General features: G+C 40.1%; 2 long non-coding RNA genes across 2 annotated transcripts; both read right to left on the reverse strand.

The window, feature by feature from the left end:
* Positions 1-4,319: 4,319 nt before the first annotated feature.
* LOC117816217 lies at positions 4,320-8,489 on the reverse strand. The gene is made up of 3 exons (XR_004631912.1): positions 8,404-8,489; positions 5,666-5,764; positions 4,320-4,446 (listed from the first exon to the last, which is right to left on the reverse strand). It is a non-coding gene; the product is annotated as an uncharacterized LOC117816217 (long non-coding RNA).
* Positions 8,490-12,252: 3,763 nt separating this feature from the next.
* Positions 12,253-16,984, reverse strand: LOC117816218. Its single transcript, XR_004631913.1, has 2 exons — positions 16,945-16,984; positions 12,253-12,814 (listed from the first exon to the last, which is right to left on the reverse strand). It is a non-coding gene; the product is annotated as an uncharacterized LOC117816218 (long non-coding RNA).
* Positions 16,985-18,626: the final 1,642 nt, after the last annotated feature.

Consider the following 18,626-nt stretch of genomic DNA (forward strand, 5'->3'; position numbering starts at 1 on the left):
AAGTTTATGCTCAAAAAAACACTTTGAAATCAGATTTTGGTCTGCCTGAAAAACCCTCTTCTTCAGTCCTCCTCAGAACACTCTGTTTTCTCTCTGACCACGCCCCCTCATTAAGTGGATGTGGCCTCGGCTCTCCAGCACGTTGATCTAATGTTTACATGTTGGCTGAATATACACGGCTGCTCACAGACCCGCTTTACTTCAACCCTCTGAATCTGATCCAGAATCTGATCCTGACGGAGAGGCGCCTGCAGCAGGACCTTTCTGAACCATTGGTCACAGATTTAGTGTTTCTTGTTGTTTTATTTGTCAGTATGTCAACGTGTGTCTTGGTACACAGCTACAGCTATGAACATGTAGCTATGTGGCTATGCTAACTAGCGCTAGCACTTATCCATGATAAATAAAAATCATCCACTAGATCTTCAAATCTGCAGACGTGGGGAGTAAAACCGACCTTTGTGTTTATTAAGACAGCCTACAACTAGCATGCCTCCCTCCTAAGCTCCTTGTTAGCACACATGTGTGCAGGTAATGAAAAACAGAGGAGGAGTTGAGTTGTATTTTATACAGTCTATGGGCTGAACAAGCTCCGAGCTCTGACTCCGTGACAGACCGGATATTGTTGTGACGTAACAAAATGGATTTTTTTCATTCTCGGGGGGGTTTGTAGACATGCCAGGGAAACATATTTCAGGTAGAGAACCATTAAAGGTGACATATCATGCAAAATGGACTTTTTAATGGTTCTCTACCTGAAATATGTGTCCCTGTCTACAAACCCCCTGAGAATGAAAAGAATCCATTCTGCCCCTGTTCTGATTTCTCCACCTTTCTGTAAATGTGTGTGAAACGAGCCGTTTCAGACTTCAGTGTTTTTGTTACGTAACAACAATATCCGGTCTGTCACGGAGTCAGAGCTCGGAGCTTGTTCAGCCCATAGACTGTATAAAATACAACTCAATCCCTCCTCCGTTTTTCATTACCTGCACACGTGTGCTAACAAGGAGCTTAGGAGGGAGGCATGCTAGTTGTAGGCTGTCTTTATAAACACAAAGGTCTGTTTTACTCCCCACGTCTGCAGATTTGAAGATCTAGTGGATGATTTTTATTTGTCATGGATAAGTGCTAGCGCTAGTTAGCATAGCTACATGTCGTAGCTGTAGCTGTGTACCAAGACACACGTCAACATACTGACAAATAAAACAACAAGAAACACTAAATCTGTGACCATAAAAGGTCCCGCTGCCTTTCTGTCAGAGGTCGGTTTTACTCCCCACGTCTGCAGATTTGAAGATCTAGGGGATGATTTTTATTTATCATGGATAAGTGCTAGCGCTAGTTAGCATAGCCACATAGCTACATGTTCATAGCTGTAGCTTTAGCTGTGTACCAAGACACACGTCGACATACTGACAAATAAAACAACAAGTAACACAGAATCTGTGACCAATCCTTCAGAAAGGTCCTGCTGCCTTTCTGGCAGAGGTTGGTTTTACTCCCCACGTCTGCAGATTTGAAGATCTAGTGGATGATTTTTATTTATCATGGATAAGTGCTAGCGCTAGTTAGCATAGCCACATAGCTACATGTTCGTAGCTGTGTACCAAGACACACGTCGACATACTGATAAATAAAACAACAAGAAACACAAAATCTATGACCAATCGTTCAGAAAGGTCCTGCTGCAGGCGCCTCTCCGTCAGGATCAGATTCTGGATCAGATTCAGAGGGTTGAAGTAACGTGATCTCTGAGCAGCCGTGTATATTCAGCCAACATGTAAACATTAGATCAACGTGCTGGAGAGCCGAGGGCACATCCACTTCTTGAGGGGGCGTGGTCAGAGGGAAAACAGAGTGTTCTGAAGAGGACTGAAGAAGACGGGTTTTTCAGGCAGACCAAATCTGATTTCAAAGTGTTTTTTTTAGCATAAACTTTAAAGACATGTTTTGGGGACCTCTTAGACCAATATATATTGATTAAAAAAAAGCGTGATATGTCACCTTTAAGTGATTGTTGTAAAGATTCAAGTCATTGCAAAATTATTTTTCTTGCATACTGAAATTAAAATGAAGGCTGAAACTGCTTCAAAGGGAGAGATCTGTCTATTATCTTCAAATCTGCACTGACAATTGATCAGCAATAAAATGTATATATTTAATAAACCTCATAGCAACATCCTGGGTCAGACCATCACTCCCCTTCATAATGTCTCCATCAAACCTAGGTTATTTCCAAGAAGCTGGAAACGCTTCTGCAATACCAATTTTAAAATCTGGGACAGTGAAGAGCTGAGTAACTACAGACCGGTTAGTCTTCATCCTGTGCTGTCTAAAGGGCTGGGGAAGGTAATCTCTGAAAGATTGCAGCATTACTCGGAAACAAAACATAATCTGCAACCTCTACAGTTTAGTTTCAGACATCGTCTTTCTACAGAGTCAGCTAACTGTGTAGGAAACATAAATCAGTCACTGGATAAATAATGGAAGTGTTGAGTTGGAGGCGCAGTGTTTCAGGATTTAAAAGAAGCATTCAACCCCTTAGATCATGTATTCTCATTTCAAAATGCTCTATATTTAATTCTTATAACTGTCCCTGTCATGGTTTGATTCCTCTTTAGACAGGAAAGAAAACAGGAATCCCTTAAAGAACTGTCCTGGGGCCCATCCTTGTTAGTCTGTATAGTAATGACATGTCAGAAGTATATACCTTGGTGGAGATCCTCAGATACGCTGATGACACAGTTGTGTATGTATCAGGTTAAACCTGTGCAGCTGTTACTGATAAACAAATAAAAACGTACAAAAAGTACCCATCAGCCTCGATGCCTTTTGTTTGACACAAAAGAAACAGAGTCAATATGCTTTCGCTTTGAAAAGCTAACTACAACTTTAACAACTATTTTAAAAGCCATGTTACAAAGACTTGAAAAACAACTAAGGAAAATGTTTGCTGTTTCAAGATGATTAGAAACTGCTTAACACTCAACTGTGCTGCTCTATTTTTAATTATGATGATACTTTCACATCAAGATTCAAGATTCCCTTTATTGTCATTCAGTGAAAACATCAGAGGCAGAGCAGAATAAATTTAAGAGCCTGGCTTAAAAAAAAACAGAGATAATAAAAGTCATGAGTCGATGTTTAGTTTTCTCCTTGTGTTTCTTGCCTTGGTTCCTCCCATGTTTGTTCTGTATTAGTTATTCTTTATCTCCTCGTGTGTTTAGTGATCCATGTCTCTTGTTGTACTTGCTTGTGTTTCTTAGTTTTGTCTTGTGTTCTCTGTTTTAGTTTGTAGTTCTGAATCCCTGGGTTTCCAGTTTAGTTTTACGTCCTGTCCTTGTGTGTTTCCCTCCTCTTTGATTAACTTGATTAGTTTCACCTGTGTCCTGTGTTCACACCTGTGTTGATGGCTCTGTGTATTTATTTCCTCTGTTCCCTCCTGTCGTGTGTTGGATCATTGTCAGTATTTCTTCTGTTTATCTCAGTGTTTTCTTTTGAATTCAGTTTATAGGACTTTTTTTTTTACTTTTGTTCTTTTATTATTAAATCTTTATTTTCTTGACATGGGTCTTCTTCAGTGTTTCCTTGTCATGACAATAAATGTGAATGGAATCATTTCTGCACACATGACTAAATACCAGTCAGCAATCAAACCTTTGGAGTGCCTCGACACAGGTCTTAAAAATCCTGTATAAATACAACATTTTAAGTTTGAGCAATGTTATTGATTTAATTGTGTAGTGCTTTATTTAACAGTTTAAAAGAACTTGCTCCTCAGCTTTTTCTGCAAATCCGTTGAGATCCAGAGCTGCAGCAGATCCACCAGAGCAGCTTCAAGATGTGACTGTAGAGTTTCACTCTGCAAAACATCTTTAACACAGACAGCTTTTTCCATGAAAGGAAAGTCAAATCCTGACACTCCAGACCTGATTACATGAAACCCCTGCAGACTTCCTCACGTTTAAGAGAGCCACAAAATCCTGGTTTATTCAGCAACGAGCCTGCACTCATGTCTGACCTTCTGAAGCGTTGTCTCTGCTGAATGTCCTTTTTATTGTTTCATGCTGTTTTCAAACTACCGTTTTAATCTTCTATTCTCTAGGGACGGTGTTGTAATCTAGCATCTGCTGTGTGTTTGCATGCTGTTCTCAGTTTATATATGTATACAGTATGTGTCCCTAATGGATAACCATAAATGAATACATAATACGTGTTGTGGAGCAAAAATATGGACATATGACAGATGCACCTTGTTGTTGTTCACTGTTTAAAACATCACTCAGCTGGAAATGTTCAAGAAAGAGAGACAAAGAAGACAAAAGTTGAGGTAAACTGTATTTACCGTCATTCTCTCCCAACACCGACAGTCAGAGCATCCATTATTCATCCTCTGCATTAATGTTTGAGGAGCTCGCAGGGAGAGAAGCCAGGGAAGTCGTTCTCCTGTGAAGAAAAGGAAATGTGTGGTGTGCTCATGAATGGTGATCACGTTGGTCACCTGAAATCATAGACTGTGATGTTTGTGTTGTCCTCTTTAGGTTTGTCGGTCTTGATGATCGGGATCATAGCGGCAAAAAGTCACGACAAATAACCCCATCCCCTTGTTCAATATTTATGTCTTGTATATATTTGTGATTTAAACACAGTTCTCCTGTTTTCAGGGAGGGATACCTGCAGGGAGCACACACAGCGATGACAGATTTTGCACTCCTTCGAAAAATCAAACAAGTCCAAGCGAAGTTTGGAGCACACAGGAGAGGTACAAATGGATTTCATGGAGGTCGATGTGGCGGCTTCAGGCCTCAGTGAACTCCTAACGGACATCATTATTGAACTTTTAGGTGGTATTTACATTCTTCACGCTTCAGGAAACCAGTATGTTGGCTTTCCTGGGTGACTGCAGGCTTAGTTCAATATCAGCCGGCTAGTTAGAGACATAAAGTACCAAACACTAAAGTTATAATTGATCTTAATCCATCCAGTTTCCTCTGTGCTTTCATGGGCAAGGCAGAGAGATAATGATGAGAGATTATTCCTGCTGCTTTAACAATGTAGAAAAAATTAACACCCTCTCACCAAAGGGTTTAAATCTTCCTCGATTCATCAGCCGATTCCAACGAGTAAAAACAATCACTGATTTGCTTGCTTGAAGTCGGGCGTGGAGGCGTTCAGCCCCCGTGATCGAGACGATTAAAGCTGCTGTTTTATCCTCTATTTGTGTTCTGACTTAAAAGATGCTCCCACTGATTAAAGTTACAGGAAACTTTGAAATCTGTTCTGCAGAGATAAAAGAATGCTTTAAGAAGTGATGTTTGAACACCTTGTTACCTAAACACAATCCCACAAATCTGCACACAACTCACACTTTCATTTTCAAGCATTGCAAAGGCCAAAGTCCCTCTTACGTGCAGGTGATATAACAATCCTTACTGTGAACTAATGTGAAGCGCTGACGTGTACCCATGATGCATTTGGTTCCAGGATGTATTTGTGTGACGACTCTGCGTTTTGGAGCTGCAGCCCGGCGTCACAGCTGAGCCAACAAAGTGGTCTCATCGGGTTTAATTAGGGAGCCGGATTTTCATGTAGTGCTCGTGCTGGTCTGGGCATGGCATTAAGGCTGAGCAGAACCTGAGACTAGCTCACTTCATAATAAAATCACCTGGCTATATTTGAAGAGGGAGACGCTGTGAACAGGCTGCCACCATATCAGGACATATTTATGGACACATCTCTCATTAAAGGCATCCGTGGTTTTGACCTGAGAAAGAAAAAGCCTCAAATAAGTTTGAATCTGCATTTCTCAGTTCAACATTTTGAAATGCAGCCACAACATGAGGTTAAGAGTTCATGTCAGACTACGTGTTCATCATTTTCGTCTGAACATCCAGACTTACTGTTGTTGTATCTTTAAACTGAGCTGTAATATACCATGAATGTTGTTGTGCTGACTTCACACATCACATGTGACAAAGACTTTCACTAATGTCACCCATTCTATTCTAGTCAATGTGTTAACTTCTAATCCATCAGGTCGGAGTCCTCCAGATCAGATACACAAGACTTCTATTTTTGCTGGATGCCGGAGCACGACGCATCAATCTCAACAGAGCAGATGGAGCGGGACAGGAAGTCAGGTTTCACCAAAACAAAATGAAAACATCCGGTTAATTTTCAGAATAAAACACTCTGTGTTATCATCAGATCGTATTTCACTTAACTACAACAACAAACCAAAGTCATGATGAGCGGAGCCAGGCCTGGAGTCAACAGGTCAGAGGTTTTCAGAGGACCAGAAAGACAACATGGATGAGGAGAGGAGGAGGAGAATCCTTGATTCAGTGATTACTGCAGGAAAACCTCGGTCATGTGACTCCAGCTGTCCAGAGGTCCTGCTCCTTCTGAAAACACAACTGGTGGGTGTTGACGAAGGAGAGAGCACATACATATGATGCTTTTCTGTCCTCCTCTCTCTGGCCTTTACAATGATGCTGTTTTTACTTTGTTCCCATAGGAAAATAAATTTAAAGAGGAGATCTCAAAAGTGTTTCATTTCTGTCTCCTAGACAACAATGAGATCTGTTTGAAAGCAAAATGAGACTATAGCTTATGTCTCCTGTTTTTCATTCTTGCCTTCAGAAAAAAAGTTTCAAAAAGTCTCAGCTTAGTCTCCCTTTCAGTTCAAAAGGAGATCTGGTCAGAATCTGAAATGGTTCTCAGGTATTTCTCAAGTGTTGTGACTCCTTTTGAGCTCAGGTGGAGAAATCAGGGAGCTCTCTTTCAATCTAACCTCATCCATTTGTTTTTGTCAGGCTCAGTTTTTGTGTCTCAAGTTGAGCTCAGATGGAGCAAAGAAAGAGCCTGAGCTCATCTTTTCATCAACATTTATAGTGCCCTGCAAAATTAAGATTTCAATGTAATTGTCCACAAAGTTACAATTCTCATTAAAACATTTGAACCACTTCAAGATCAGCTATTTAGATGTCAAATGATCTCTTCTTTGACTTCACACTATGGTCATTCCTTTACAAGTCTGTTTGGAACAAAACAACTTAACAAAGATTTAGTGGATTTGAGAGAAATTGCAAAAGATAGAGATTTCATCCCAGGTATGACATACGATTTATTTAAAATATGGGCCGCAAAAGGGCTGACCAGATTTATCCAGATTATTATAACTAAAGGGGAGGATTCTTTTGGGCGCTGGTGGCCTAGCGGTCTAAGCGCCACACATACAGAGGCTACAGTCTTCATCGCAGGGGTCGCCGGCTCGATTCCCGGCCGGTCGACCATTTCCTGCATGTCTTCCCCCGCTCACTACTCCCCACATTTCCTGTCTCTCTTCAGCTGTCCTGTCAAATAAAGGCAAAAAGCCAAAAATATATTTAAAAAAAAAGAAGAAAATTTGCCATGAATGAGATCTCTCATTTAAGTCTCAAATAAGACTCATGTCATAGTTTCAACTATTTCTCCTAGTGAATTTTAGGAGACACTAATGAGAAACCAATGAGAACAATTTGAAACTTGAATGAGGCTGAAGTGAAAATCTCAATTTTTTCTCCAGAGACTTAGAAGAGAAAGCTTTGAGAAGGAAAACTTTCCTCTGGGTTACCAGCTCAGATGATGGCCCAACAGTGGGATGCCTTTCCCCGACCATTAAGCCGGACTTCCACCAGATCCATGTCCGGTCCGTCTCTGCTCCAATGCGGTTTAGCCCTGTTCTCCTTTGCCTGTCATCACCAACGACTGCATTTTCTAAGCCACGAGACCAAGGATTTCCTGCTTTAAATACTGAATCAATAGTTTCCCACCCCAATGATGATCCTCTCCTCATCCATGTTGTCTTTCTGGTCCTCTGAAAACCTCTGACCTGTTGACTCCAGGCCTCATGACTTTGGTTTGTTGTTGTAGTGAAGTGAAATACGATCTGGTGATAACACAGAGTGTTTTATTCTGAAAATCAAAGGATGTTGTAATGTTGTTTCAGCATGTGACTTCCTGTCCTGCACAATCTTATCCATGCTAATTGATGTGTCGTGCTCCAGCATTCAATGAAGATAGAGGTCTTGGTATCTGCTGTGGAAGGCACCGGATTGCCGGACCTGAAGTGCGAGTATTCAAGGTTGAACAGTCCTGTCTTGAACAGACACAGAGGATTTTAACTGCTGTAATGAAGGCACAGACATGCTTTTCATCTCATGGAACAAAAGCCTATGCTTTATTTAGTTCATTTTAAGAGCTGGAACAGTTTCCACCGTCATCAACCTTGAAAGACAGAGGCACTGCTGTCGTCTCCACAGTGGTTCACTCGGGTGAGAGTGATGAATTGCATCTCTTGTCTTCTCTGAGTCACACGTTGAATGAAAAACAGCTAGCAGCTCTCTGAATTAAGACACTTACTTCTTTCTCTCCGGTGAAGTCCCGTCACTCAGATTTATACATTTCATTGTTGTGGAAACCAGACGTGAAGATCTCATCTCTGAACCGTCACTAACAAACATAGAGAGTGAATCGTCTGTTATTACCTGTCTCTGGATCAGATGAGCACTCTTCAAAGAGTCTGAATTAGCTTAAACTGACAAAATCCTGTATTCATGTTATTTCGGTTTTGGGGCACTCAGGGGGAACAAGTACCTGAAAGGATGTTTATGAGGGGAGAGAGAACCAACATTTATCTTCAGCTGACACAGTACTCCCCTGAAAGCACATTATAGCTGTTAAACCTTGCTGTTCCTCATATGAAAGAAAAGTGTACAACTCTTTGGTTATTCTACCGACTAACTGGATTTAGTGTAGAGAGAAAAGCCTGTTGAAAGTCTTTGAAATGCACTCATTAAGTCTTACAGTATATATTGCTTTGACAGGATGACAACCTGCAGTTATGTGCCTATTCTCCATTACTATGAAAGTTGTCATTCTCATTTATTAACATCATTTTTCCTTGAATGTTTTACTCTCTCCGTACAATAAAGCTGATTTTTGTAGATTGGCTTATCGGGGGCTTTAACTGACTGTTTGAAGTGGTGTTAAAGGATAAGTCAAGATAAAAATAAATCCTATGAAAAGACCAAAACCAACAGAGGACTGCTCCTACCATCAAGCATCGTCTGTGTATCTGAGATCAGTAATTCTCATTCCTCCAGCTTCCCTGTTATCAGACAACCACTGAGGACATCATTGACTCGTTTGTTCATTCATCATTACTAAAAAAGGGGATTTGAGTCTCGTACACATCCGTCTGTCTGACTCCGTGTGCGTCTGTTTGTCTATATTTCCTGTCTCCATCTTTCTATGCTCGCTCTCTGTTTGACTTCCAGCTCAGTCCAGTCACGACCATAGACTGTGTAAATAATGGACGTAGTATCCGTGACGTAACCCATCTGTTTCTGAAGCTCTGTTTTGAAGCCAATCGTTGTCGGGTGCCATATTGGAAATACTGAACTCAACCAAACTTCTGTCGAGCTAGTGTGAGGTAAAGAGGCGGAGTTTGAGCCTTTTCACTAACAGCTACAGTGTTCCCGCATGTCAATCAAGTCAGTCATGTCCTTAAATTGGAAAAACTCATAATCGTGTTATGTTTTTTGTACCAGGATGTAAACATGTTTATTTCTGCTGTAAAGATCGGCTTCTTTGAATGGGTGTGTATGTGGTTTCCTGTGTTTCTGCAGCCAGCCTCGAGTGGACACTTGATGAAGTGCAGTTTATAACACTTCCGCATGGGTTTCATATTTTGAGACTGGAGGTTACCGCTTGGTATACTAGCAGTACTTACTGATTTGGTCTAAATTCAGTATGTAGTATGTGAACAAGAGCAAAATCTCCAGTATGCCAAAACTCCCCGGATGTCTACTGATTCAGGAAAATTTCACAATTTAGTGTTTCCCACAATGCACAGCGCTTGTTACGTTTTCTCTCTTTTCTTTTATTTGATGAGTTTTTAGGTGCTGTGAAAACTTTTAAATTCCATATAAACCACTAAAGAAGCAGTTTCTCTTTCAGCTTCGCCATTGTTTACTACCGCTTTCCAAAACCGGAAATCCAGTGACGTCTGGCTCAGCATGCTGCAGACCAGACCTAACAGAACAGTCAGACCACAGACTACCTTCAAACACAGTATGTAGTAGACAGTAGGGATGCTCCGATCAGGTTTTATGCTGCCGATTCCTATACCGATCAGCCATGAGTGCCGATCACTGCCGATCACCGATACCGATCACATGGATTTTCTGTACATTTTTCAATTTAGTTATGGTGAGTGCTACATGATCTGGGAAAAAAGGAATCATAAAATCACCTTAATTTAGAAAAAAAAAACATGTTTTTACTAACTTCTTCAAGAGAAAAAATACAAAAACATTGCAGGCACAATGCAGCAACTATTCAACTCAACTCAACTCAACTCAACTCAACTCAACTTTATTTATAAAGCACTTTAAGAACAACAGCAGTCGGACACAAAGTGCTGTACAGAAACATAATGGATAAAAACAAACAATAAAATCATAAAATCAATAAGAACAATAAGATAAAATAAAGTTAAAAAATAAAAATAAAAATAAAAAGGCACTGAAACAAGAGCAGGGTCTCATGCTGAGTCGAAAGCCAGGGAATAAAAATGGGTTTTAAGACGACTTTTAAAAGTGGACAGTGAGGGGGCTTGTCTGACGGCTAAAGGAAGATCGTTCCACAGTTTGGGAGCAGCGACAGAAAAAGCCCTATCCCCCCTGAGCTTCCGCTTGGACCTCGGTACCTCCTGGTATTCAGTCAAAAGGACAACTGAAAAACACTTAAATGTACCTGCTATCAGTAACCCAATCTTTAACAGATTGGAAACATTAAGGCTCTCAACAAGCTAAATAGTGCAGAAAGTCAAATAAATAAACGACAATATATCTCACAAGTTTGTCTTTCTGAATATGCCATGTTTGAAACTCGTGAAACTTACAGAGAATGGGATTCCTTCTTTAGTGAGACGTTCGATGTGAGAGTACAGTCTGCTGGAGCTCTGGCAGCGCTACGTCTGTGAATTATTTACGTCCTGGTGGCACGTAGCGGGGCTCCTAGTGAGAGAGCAGTCGGCGGAACCCGGTGTCTTCCACCACTGAGAAAGGCTCATCTAGCCTGATTCAATTATTATTATATTCAATTAGCCTGAATTATTTTTCGGGTTATTTGCTTAGCCTTCTGACTGTCACGCTCATACAGGCGAGTGGGCTGTGTTAGCTGCCGTCTGACTGATGCTGCTCCGGCTGTCTTCTTTTCATTCACTGCCGTGAGCCTCAAAACCTCACAAATTTAACGTGCTTCCCCTGCGAGGTATTTTTTCGTTGCATGTGTTGCAGGATGCAAACTTTACATCACTTTCACAGACTGTCTAAAAGTTCCACACGGCAGACATGTTTGTTGTGGTTTGCCGCTGCGAGCCTGCGCAGTGTGAAGGAAGGGGGGAGGGGGCACATTACACACAGGTCCTCTTCAGGCTGCCTAGTATGAGCTACTGGTGATGGTTTTTTGTGATCGGCAATGAAAGGCATTGATCGGCAAACGCCGATCACGTACTTTTTCACAGAAATCGTCCGATTATGATCGGTGGCCGATCGATCGGAGCATCCCTAGTAGACAGTACCTACTGCCTGCTACATCGTAGGTAGAATGTAGCAGGCCGTTTCGAAAAACAGCCATGTCTTCCAATATTTCTGCCTATTAAAGGGACAGCTACATAATTTTTTAAAGAGGGATTGCATGATGTACTTGTCAACAGTAAGAGCGTTACCCACAGGGGGTGACAGTCAGCTCGGCCCTATTTTTGAGAAACTGTTATCATCTATCATCTGCTGCCGACAAAACTGAGCTCATTTAAAGAAAGTATGACCCAAACACTAATGTTGGTGTGTGCCACAGGTAGTAACCTCTGAATCAGAAATGCTTCATTTATCCCAGGAGTGGGGGATTCAGTCCGTACAGTTGCTCTCATACACAATTAGGATAGAAATAACAATTATAATAAAAGTATGTACATAAGTGCTTGGAATGAATATTGTGGTAGGGGTACTGCACAGTGTATTTAATGGTTATTGCATGAGAGTGGCCCAAACCCACCCCAGAAAAATAATTGAACAGCACAAACAGTGTGCAAAAACGTAGCTTGCAAATGAGCCAACTTACTTCCTTCCTATCTTTGTTGAGACTTGTGCATGTGCAGTACGGCACTAAAGCGAAGACATATGAAAAAATAGACAGATAAAGCTGTCAGTTTAACCCTGCATGGAATGCAAGACATTTATTTGTTTACTTAAAACACAAAACCAGCATGCATCATCTGGAACAAGTGCAAGCAGTTATTAAAGATACCGTGTTCGAAGGCATCATTTTGGAAAAACTCTCTGGGACCAGCTTTCCCAAGCGATCACAGAGAGGGAGGGCAAAGTGCAGAGTTTATCAGCAGCTTATGAACGCGGACGTAAAGAGCCACAGACGTTTCCCACAATTTGTCATGAGTCCTGGAAAAAACAAAGTGTCCATTCACAGACTCCAAAGCAGAGAGAGAGGGTGTGCTGGTCATTGTGGATTAGATCAGTGTGGCACCTGCTTTTAAAAATGTACCTGTCTGACACGTCAGCCATTCTCACGGTACAAACTCTGACGTCTGATGAACTGAAAGAGGCAGGTGTCAGGTGTCATGTCCGTAGCAGTCTATTGCATCCATTTGCATGTATTTAAAGTTTCCCTCAGCTGAAGCAGGAAATGTATTCTGAATGCTGCTGAAAATGTCCGACTCACTTAGATGTCCTGGTCCTGAAACCTGCCCGAGCTGAAAAAAGGAGGCTCGCTGTGACTTTTAAGAATATCTTCAGAGCTTAACTCCCTGCAGTGTTTTAGGGATGCAACACATTTTACATGTTCCTTCAAAGATTCCCTCATCAAAACTTTCGTCATGATCTGGGGTTAGATAAATAAAAACTGATTGATTGATTGGTTTGTTGGCTGTACCGCTGTTTTCCCTAAAATTCAAAGTTTGTTTTCTTCTGCTGCTGAAAATAGTCCCAACAAATGATGCTCTTTACTCCCAAACAGTTGCCAAGCTGAGCCTGTTTCTAAATTAGAAGTCTTGTTTGTATTGATCCGAGCTGGCCGATGAGAAACATTAAAAAACATGAATTATTTATTAATTAATCTGCTCGTCATCTCTGAACCAGTTTGTTGATCCAGAAAAATAAAAACATCAATCAAATGCCTGAGTCTGTCACTTCCACTCGTAACCTTGGCACAAACAGCAGCCTGTCTGTCTGTGTGAGGTGATGACTGGCAGTTTGGCAGCAGTGAGATAACACCGGCTGATGAATGTGTGAATTTATTACTGGAGCTGATTGGTGAGAAGTTGTTGTGCCATCAGGACTAGTTTCAGGACATTCATGATGCTCTGTTTGATTGTGTTTTTAACACATAAGTGTCTCAGCTGATCAGTGTTTCATTTTTATACACCCCCAAGATACAATTTGCAAAGTTTGGAGAATTGTTATCACTATCTTCTTTAATCTCATACAAAGATTTTTAATATTTCACACCAGCTGAAAAATTAATATTATCTTAATTTGCAATTTGTGAGCGTCTAGGAGGGGGTGGCTGCTGTGAGCTTGTGTTGCCAGGAAGCTCAACCTCTTCTCAAGTAAGACTTGGTTGAGATAAAGCTGTTGGTTGAATAAGAGCATCAACTAATCAATCAATTGTACAGCACCAAATCCTAGCAAATGTTATCTTTAGACTCTTTTCAAACAGAGCAGGCCTAGACCGTACTCTATGTTCTACTATTAACAAAGACCCAACATCAAGACAGGATAAGATCCAGTCCTGTCATGAGTCGATGTTTAGTTTTCTCCTTGTGTTTCTTGCCTTGGTTCCTCTCGTGTTTGTTCTGTATTAGTTATTCTTTATCTCCTCGTGTGTTTAGTGATCCATGTCTCTTGTTGTACTTTCTTGTGTTTCTTAGTTTTGTCTTGTGTTCTCTGTTTTGTGGTTCTTGATCCCTGGGTCTCCAGTTTAGTTTTACGTCCTGTCCTTGTGTGTGTCCCTCCTCTTTGATAAACCTGATTAGTTTCACCTGTGTCCTGTGTTCACACCTGTGTATTTAGTTCCTCTGTGTATCCTGTCGTGTGTTGGGTCATTGTCAGTCTTTCTTGTGTTTCCTTATCTCAGTGTTTCTAGTGTTTCTTTTGAATTCAGTTTATTGGACATTTGAGTAAGTTTGTTTTTACCTTTTGTTCTTGTATTATTCAATCTTTATATTCTGCAAATGGGTTCTCCACCTCAGTTTTTCCTTGTTGTGACACAGTCCCATCTTACAGACAGGACTCAATCTGATCTCATCTTACAGAGTCTTTAAGTGGCAAGGACAAACTTCCTTGGTAACACTTTACAATAAGGGTCCCTTAATTAGTGTTAGTTAATGCATTATTAAGCATTAATTAACAGTTTAATAATAGTTTAATAATCGTTATAATATATTACCTAACATTAACTAACACATTAGTTAATGCATTAATAAGCAGTTAATTAATGTCCACTGCTCAGAGTTAATTAATACATTATTAAGCATTAATAAAAGTTACAAAACTTCATTAGTTAACCATTAGTGAATGCTTTCTGGACCCTTATTGTAAAGTGTAACACATGCATCACTTAAGTAACACATTATAAATGCTAAACTGCCTCATAGGCATTACTTAACCATAATTAAGCATTAGTGAATGCTTTTTGGACCCTTATTGTAAAGTGTAACACATGTATCCCTTAGGTAACACATACGCTGAAGCAAAATGAGTTGAAATGTAGTTGAAGCAACACATATAAAGAATTCAACACATTTTATTTAGAATAAAACAGATAATCACAGATAACATCTCAACTGGCACAGAGAAGTACGGTGGCCCTGAGAGCTCACAGCACTGCAACTTAAGAAAACACATGCAAAAAGACAAAACACAAGCAAATTAAGAAAACATCTTCATCAATTTGACAACACATGTGCAGCATTTAGAAAACGCGATGCAAAGACCACAACACAATACATTAGAAAAACGTGCTGCAAATAGACAGCAACACAACAGAAGTGTTTCCAGAGGACACTTAAAAGTGATGCACACACTTATGCTTATGAGGCAGTTTAGCATTTATAATGTGTTACTTAAGTGATGCATGTGTTACACTTTACAATAAGGGTCCAGAAAGCATTCACTAATGGTTAACTAATTAAGTTTTGTAACTTTTATTAATGCTTAATAATGTATTAATTAACTCTGAGCAGTGGACATTAATTAACTGCTTATTAATGCATTAACTAATGTGTTAGTTAATGTTAGGTAATACATTATAACGATTATTAAACTATTATTAAACTGTTAATTAATGCTTAATAATGCATTTACTAACGCTAATTAAGGGACCCTTATTGTAAAGTGTTACCGAAACCTCCAGCAGGACCAGACTCATGTTAGACACACATCTGCTGCTGAGACCATGTTGGCAAAATAAGAGCAACTTCTCTGCTGAATAGACGTAGATATCCATCTTCAGGAAAGGACACGAAAAAGTCAATTTGCACTTCGGCCAGAATTGAAGAGGGGCTCAAGGCAGAGAAATATTTCTTTTATGCATGTCTCACAGCTGTTAAACACGATTAAATCACTTTCATGGAAACACTTGAACTGGTATCTTCAATCAGAATGATTCTAACTTGAATGAGGAAATATTAGATACTAAAAATATTGATACATCAGCATCCAGGAGTCTTTCCACTTTTGCAGTCAGAGTTACACAACCTAAGCAGCAGAGCATGTACAGTTTTCTTTTCTCTTCTTCTGTGAAAAATGTTGAAAGATGCTCCAATAACAATGTCTGTAAAACGTCATGGTCACATCACACCACTAATGAATTGGTGTATTTTTGATGTTGCATTAAAAATAAAATGTGATGAAACTAAGTCACTATTATTTCTGTCCTCCATTCAGCCCTAAAACCAACAATTTATAGAAGTTTTGACACAAAAAGAGTTCTCTCACAGGCAGAAGTTGTTACATTTTTTGGCAAGTTAAGAAAACTGGTCTCCGACATTCTCACCAGTTTTTAACTCAAACAAACCTAAAGGTTGAAATCCCGGACAGAGCTCACTGGGTTGGATGACACTCTCGAGTTTATTGTCTATCCTCAGTAATGAATCCATCCGCAGTAAGTGGGGAGGAGGAACTGCAGCCTTTTTGGACCATTAGTGTGTAACAAGATGCTGCTGGTGTGCAGGATTTACGGAGGCAACAGGGCGGGTACAGTTCCACACATGTTGTCTGCTGCTCAATGCTGAGAAGGGAACCACTCAGAAACTAAAACACAGCTTCACCACACAGCAGTCTGGATGCCGTCAACCAGTCACTTTTATTTTAATGACTACAGATCATGACTAAAGTTATCACAAGATACTTTACAAAAAGAGAAGGTAATGACAGCACTCTTTAGACCTTTTGAGGAGACAAAATATTAATCCTATACGAGCAAGCTGTTGGCACCAGAGGCAAAAGAAGAGGCAGGCAGAAACTTTAATTGAACAAAACTCACTGGTACACAGTGTTAAAATGAAAAAGCTGTGCAAACTCAACATTTCAAGGCAACTCTCTGCACTACATTTTTGAGCTTTGATGCTAACTAGAAATCTTATATTTGAGCCAGCTGATTAGTTTTTGTTCAGAAAATGTCCCTTTGTTACTGCACATTACTGCACCGTTTCCCACCGGCAAGGTAGCTAGCCAATGTTTAAAGCAGCTAACTGTTGGTAATAACCATGCATTATTAAAGTAACGTAACAAATTAAGGTGACACTAACTGGTAATCAACTCACCATCAACTGACCAACTGTAAAGCTAGAGTTTCAATACAATACTCAAACAAAATACTCACCTTTAGGGCGACCAAATCCACACAGGACAGGAGAGGTGGCGCCACATGTGGGGAATTGTAAGTGTGGAAGACCCCTGTAGATTTGAGTTGGAGACCCCGTTCTTTGCCTGAAGCAGACTCAAATAATTTAGCTGAGCCTCAAACTCATAATTTCAAGTTTTACCAACCTATCTTCTGAAATGAGACCAACTTATTTTAACTATTTTTATTTCTTAATTTTGATGCTTTAACTTATTTTAATTACACATATTTTATTTTGGTGTGCATTGGTCTCTATTTTATTTATTTTTATGTTGTTCTTATTTTTAATTTGTATTTTTATTAGTTTTATTATTATCATTATTATTATCTTCCACTAAAATGTCTTAGCATTGTTTCATTTCTGCTTCTTTCTTGTTTTCAGTCGCTGTAAAGCACTTTGGGTTGCATTTTATTTGTATGAAAGGTGCTCTATAAATAAAGCTTGATTGATTGATTGATTGATTGAACTTTACACAACAAACTTAATACAGGTAGTTGAGATAATTACTGTGATGTAGTTTGAAACAAAATGGAACATTTTCTGTCCTATTAAAGCTGGGGTTGGTAGTCAGATTTAGATCCACTTTTCGTTATACTGGTTAAAATGATCTTTATGTCCTGATGGTAATCAATACATAATGTGTTCTTAAAAAAGAGGTTAAAAAAAAGCTGCTATCTACAGCCGGAGTAAACCTGGGAAAACACCAACCAATCACTGCCATCAGGAGCCAAATGATGAAACCAATCAAATCCTGTCCTGCCGTTCTGCCCGCCTCCTGCAGAGCGTACATTTCATGTTTGTTTGTGTTTTTAATTTTCACTATGAGAATGTTTTGGTGTTTTCTTACCGCTGAGTGAGACATGAGTTGACGTAGTGCAAAGCACAAACCATGTTCTGAGGACTGGTTCTGAATCAGTCACCATCATATGGTCGTGAATCAGTGGCGCTCGTGCATGTGAGCGGGGGCCCTCCCTCCGAGGGGAGGGAGGGAGGGTTTAGACCGAGTCCTGAGGAAATGCTACTTTCAAATTCATGCTACTTTTTTGTGACTACCAACCCTAGCTCTACCCAAAAAAACTTTTTTCAGGCCAACAATTTTAAGTTTCCATTTTTACAGTACAAGACTGTAAAAACACGACAGCCCCAACAAAACAGGCAGATTCTGGTTAATACTGCTGGGTTGACCATAATTGTGAGCACTACACCAGGTCCAAAATAACAACCTACAGGAAGCTAGGAAACCAGACAGCTAAAAAGCTCCTGGAGAGATAGCAATAAAGCCAGCTGAGCTAATGTCAACCTGAATTGAACAAGTGATGATTTTGTAGCTTAGAGAAGCAGCAACATTTCAGAAAAAGCTTTGAAAAAACAACACTCACTGTTTTTTTCTCAGTCTTTCTGCAAACATTTTATCACATTAAACACCTTGACAGGTAAAAAAAAAAAACCTGGTGGCCCTGAGCAGAAAACACTCCCACTAGGCCTCATTGTCACTGGTCTGCTCCTCCTCTCTGTAAACAAACAGAAATCGCTGGTCACGTTGTCCCTGCCTCCCCTGAGCAGAAAGTCAGCACCATCTGTCTGTGGATTGTGAGTGCAGGTGGATGATTTCCCTGTAAATGTTAGTCAGTTGGCTGCAGGTCTGAGTGTAGAGGATTTG

This window comes from Notolabrus celidotus, chromosome 7, assembly GCF_009762535.1.
Source record: "Notolabrus celidotus isolate fNotCel1 chromosome 7, fNotCel1.pri, whole genome shotgun sequence".
NCBI classification, from domain to species: Eukaryota; Metazoa; Chordata; class Actinopteri; order Labriformes; family Labridae; genus Notolabrus; species Notolabrus celidotus.